The following is a 5,611-nucleotide window of genomic DNA, read 5'->3' as shown; positions in this document are numbered from 1 at the left end:
TGCCTGGCATTTGGCAACTCAACTGTACAAGTTAAGCTTTACCATCATATGAAGCAAATTTGAGGTGCAAACAGGATGAAATGGAGGTAAATAACCAATCAAGTCCCATGCTACTCAGATTGGCACTGTTTAAAAGCAATCAGGAGTCCCTTTCTATGCCTCTGGCATAGATTTTAGTTGTGAGATTCTGCTTTTATCTACTTCATGGTGTGTTTTGTTCCCCCGAGTTGAGCCTCCATCTCCCTCTACATGTTCTGAGCTCAGTTTCTCCAACTCTATTCATTCTAGTCCTTATCATCCCTTCTTCTCTTGCTGTTAAGACTTTCCCAGGGATGTCTCGTGGTCCTTCCATGTAACTTGTAAGGGGTCTCCTTCTTCTTCTCATTTTCTTCTCATTTTCATTTGGGGTTTTCAATACGCCATCTAGCCACTTCATCCAGACACAAATATCCTTGCTCTTATGCGCCAGAGGGAGTGAGATTATTTAAATGTATTTTTACTTCTCAATCAAATCTCTGGACTCACCTTTGGGAGTCAATATTTTTGTCTTACCACCAGACTTTAAAAGGGTCCAAAATATCACAGGATTAAATTTAGAGCTTAGGTCACTAAAGATGCTCAAATATTGAAAGACAGAAAAGGCCTCAAGAAATGATGTGGTTAACTCATCTCTGAGGTGGTAACAGTGTTGAAATAATATTTTGAGTGCATCTGACTTTCTTATTTGCTGTCGGAGGTTTGTCAGTTACATTTCTCTTGTGTCCTAGTGCCACCTAAGAGAGGTCCCTTCTCTCTCGAGTTCTCTTTTCTCTAGTAGCTCTTGCCCTGGGCCAGTCCTAAATGGGAATTCACCATTGGTCGCCACCCTATGGCAGAAAGGGAGCAGGGAGAGAAGGCCAATGCCAGGTCTAGCAGGAACCCTCTTTAGTCCTTTTCCATGCCCCCTAGGCAATTCCACAAGCACTTGTATACTTGTTGGTAGCATGAGGAAAAGGCTCATAGTGTTTCCAACGAACTCTGGGGAAGTGGGAATGACTGACGGCCCTGGAAAGAGAAGCAGGAGAGCTAAGCCCAAGGTTGATGAAACACAAGCTTAACTAGGAAACTGGGAGCTTTTTCCTAGTCGAGGTCTGACTTCAGGATTTGCAAACACAGGACGACCCCTAATACTGTCTCCTCTCAAACTCCTCATCAGTCTTCACCCAGGCAGCAGTGAAGCAGGAGGAATTCCGTCTCTTGGGAATATAGGCCCACCAGTGCCACTGTCCTTGGGCAATGCATTCCTACCATCTCCTATTGGAGTTTTGAACAGATTTCCCACAAAGGAAGATGCTCCATGGGAAAGGTAGGTTTGTTGTGCTTCTGAGACTGGACTGTATTGAAGGTACACAGAGTCTAGAAATGGAAACCCAGAGAGTCATATCCACTGTCCCAAACCACACAGCATGTAAGTTTCAGATCCAGGACTAGAACCCAGTCTCCCAACTCCCAAACCAATGCTGCCTTGTGATTACTCCGTTATGAGGGAACTGGGCTTTCTAGAGCGAATCTGAGGCCCTGAACACTTCTGCTTACATAATTTATGTGAGAGCAGAAAGCATGTGAACTTTCAACGATCAACTCTGCTAACATTATTAACATGGGACATCCTGTCCGGGACTTCTTTGTCAGCCTTTTCCTCTAACTGCCTCTAGCATGTCCTTCTGGTATTGAACAAACATCAGTTCTGCCCAGGTCATGGATTTTTGTCAATACAAACTGAAAATGTGCTGGCTTTTTTTATATCACTAACAACTTTCTTAATTAACATGCTGATAGAGTCAACAGCATAGTTCACTGTTCGTTGTTTGCTCTTCAGCCACTATAGAGTCAAGATGCTCTTTGAGAAGTACAGAACGCTTGCCTGAGGTTGTTTTGTTTTCCAGAAAGAAAGAAAGGAAAAAAAAGCAAACCTTACCACCACAGTGAATTTGACTTAATTGCTAAAACTTCCTTCTGATTGTTTTGCCCCGAGTAACAGCCTTTCCTTAACTAATAACTTTAATTATAGCAACCACTAGTTATAAAAGCGTACCTTTTCTCTTGACTTGGTCTCTTTTGGCGAACTTCTAATTATGAAACTGGGGATCAGCAAGTCACCTTCTTAGGTTTTCAGTAGATGGATGCAGGGTCCTGGAACTATGTGGTGCGTATTTTCTGCTCTGTAAATCAGTCTGTTGTGGCTAAAGTCAATCTGCTGGGCTCTCTCTTTAAGATTTGACGGACATAAAGAATGAGTAAGAAGCAAAAACAGGATCCTGATTCTCAAAGAATTCATCTTTAGAGAATAACAAAGTTGGGGATATTGTATACCATCTTTAAGGTGAATGTAGATTTCTCAACAAAACTCAAATCCTGCATTTCGTTTCAAAAAGTTTGCTAGGATTGTGCAGTTACTGTAAAAAAAAATGTATATATAGTATATTGTTGTTTAAATTTAAGGCACCAAAAAACATCTAATACAAGCCTATTCTCTGGCTCTGTATCCACAACATTTTCATCTGATTATGAAGAAAATAAAATTTTCCTGCACTTCAGGCTTTATGTCAGTATTTTTATTATGGGATGGTTATCAGTTAAAGCCCTCATTGGGCTCAGTAATAATGAGAAACTACTTAAATGATCTATTTCAGCTGCGTTATTGCCAGGTAAGGCTGGGTCTTGTGTTTGATGACACATGCTCAGTGGTTGATTGTGCAAGAAATAGCGATGTTTTTCTAGGTTGTTTTGCCTCCTTATGCATCAATCCAGCTTGCTTTCCTCATGCTGCCTTGCAAAACTGTCTTTTCTCTTTGAAAATCACTCAGCAGTCTCAGAGGCCCTCCCGCTTGCTGGCTCAGCTCCACCCACTCTTCTGTGATGCCGTAGGGTAGACATTCTCACCCCCAGCCCTCTGGGCAGTCCATGATTGGCCCTCACTTTCATATCCAACTAGCAGAAGCAGGAAAGGCAGTTCACAGCATGTGGCCGCCACATGTAGAGGGCTGATCGCTGGGTGGGTGGTGGTGGACTACCCATCCTTTCTCTCATGATGATGGACACCCCTCCTTCCCACACACCACAAGAATTTCCCACAGACTCAGTTGAAAAGTTGGATCCTGGCAGTTAATTTCCAACCAGTGACCGTATCTGCTTACTGGGATGCTGACTGACAAAAGTTTCATTTCTGAGTTCCTTCCCCGTCCCTCCCTTTGTTTTCGCCTTTCTCTTACTGTTGTGCTTCATTTATAGAGACATATAATGTCAAATGGGTGCCTGGTTAATCAAAATTGTTAACTTACTTTTCAAGGAAAGTAGGTAGTCATTTAAAATTTGCCAGCCAGTTCTCTACCCTAGAGGTGGCAAGGTTTCCCTTGCTCTGGGAAGAATAACTTTCAAGTAAAATAAACAGGTAAGTCCACAAACCAGTCTCTGGTGGATTGGAGTAGACTGACCAAGATCTGCTGGCAGGAAAAGACCAAGGGCCTCCAAAGGCGGACTCACCATGATGGCAAAGGGAGGGTCTAGAAATGTAACCCCAACTCCTCAACAGTGGAGTGATGGAGAGGTGGTTCTGGTGTAGGGTGGACAATGTGGATGTGCTGGGGGTGGGGGTGGGACAGCCGAGCAAGGAAATGAAAACCAAGAGCTGTGGACCTTGAAAGTGCCCTCATCATCCCACCCTAAAGAGCCACTCAGCACAAAGATCTGGGCCAACAATGGCATCGTCACAGGAGAGAATGGGAGCACTGAACTGTGACTGTGTGGGCCTACGGTAAGGCAGTGACAGGCAAAAGCAGCCACAGGTGAGCTAGCGAGTGGACTGGTCCTATATGGCAGACCTCTTTCCATGAGGTGTTTATAACCAGAACTCATAGTAATTTGAATAATTTAGAGACAGGGACTGGATATCCTGCCAATCTCTGGAGCCCCAAGCTAGATTTAATTAGAAAAACAAAAGGATATGGCATCATATGTACCCAAGGTGGGACTCCAGTCATTCATGCTAATTTAGAACCAAAAGAGACCACAAAGATCATTTAGTTCTTATTTTGCAAAGAAGAACTAGTCAAGTCCAGATTAATTTACCCTCATCACAAAGCAAGTAATGGGTAGAGTTTGTACAGAAGGACACAGAGCTGACTGCCAACCCAGTGTCTTTTCCATTGTCAAAATTTGCAACTCCCTCTAAATGCAGTATTTTTTACTTTAAAGAGTCTGAGATTTAGGAGGGTGCAAACTTTAGCTCCTACTCTGGAATTTAGAGACTAAGCCTGAATTTTCCAGTTTCACATTTTGGGAAATATGTTATTAAGTTTCCTCTAGTCACGAGAAGAGCCTAGAGATTTCTTGGTAAGGTACCTACAGAGATGAATCTCTTATTTTTTATCCTAATCCCAGAGCTCTCATCCCTTATATATAACCACCCACACTATATCTCTACCTAGATGATCAACATGGTTAAAGCTTAATGTGTTATTTTAGGCTCCACCCAACCAGCCCCCTCTCCCCCAAACATAATCCTGTTACTCTTCCTGAGTTTGGGGAATGAAACCACCAGCCTTCCCCTCAGCCATACAAAGTCCTACTGATTCGAGCTCCTAAAAAATCATTTTATGGCCTCTTTTCTATTCCCACTGCAACTGCAGTACTTTGGGGTCTTACTATCTTCCACCTGCACTGTGATAGTCTTTTAATTGGTCCATTGGGTTTTGATGCCATTTCAGATCTTTTTTCTCATGGCCACGAGTGATTTTTGAAAACATAAATCTGATCACGTTATTCCTTCAATGGCTCTGTAGTCCATCAAGATAAGCTCCAAACCCTTTTGCATGCAATGAGGGCCTCCATGACCTGCCTTTCACTTTATTTCATTCAGGTCTTATTTGACATAGTCCATCAGCCCCCTCCTTCACCATCCTCCCCAAACGCTTATGTACCAGCCATTCCAAGCTCTTAGAGTTCCTCTGACTAGCCACCTCTTTTCCATGTGCGCATTCTCTCATCATGAGTTCCTCGCCCAACCTGGGAATGTCCCTCTGCCTTTTAGCCTGGTGGCCACTTACATATTTGAAGACTCAGTTCAAGTGCCGCCTTCTCTATGAAGGTTTCTCTAACCTTTCAATTCCATGGGGTAAAGATGAACACTCTGCCTTTTGTGTCCTGACTGGACCCTGTTTAGATTTCTATCCTAGCACCTCTAACATTTCAGGGCAATTATTTGTTCTGTGTCTGTCTCTCCCCCAAGATGTTGGGGACAACTTGATGGTAAATAGCATGTCTTATTTATCTTTGATTTTCTAGTACCAAGCACAGTGCCTGGCATTTAGTAGGCACTTGACAAGTACTTTCAGAATTTAGGAAGGAAGGGAAGGAGGGAGGGAGAGAGGGAAGGAGGGAGAAAGGAAGGGAGGCAGAAAGGGTGAGAGGGAAGGAGGAAAACAGAGATTGTCACAATATATTATTTTTCCATTTTTTTATTGTTTCCAGAAAGAAAAGGCATGTGATAAAACTTTGACCACTATTTCTATAAAACACTGAAGCTAATTGCCCAACACAGTTCAAGAATTCAATTAGTAGTCTTAGAAAAGAT

This window comes from Ceratotherium simum, chromosome 13, assembly GCF_057802395.1.
Source record: "Ceratotherium simum simum isolate JZ-2026a chromosome 13, ASM5780239v1, whole genome shotgun sequence".
Taxonomy (NCBI): Eukaryota; Metazoa; Chordata; class Mammalia; order Perissodactyla; family Rhinocerotidae; genus Ceratotherium; species Ceratotherium simum.
This window is presented reverse-complemented; position numbering follows the sequence as displayed.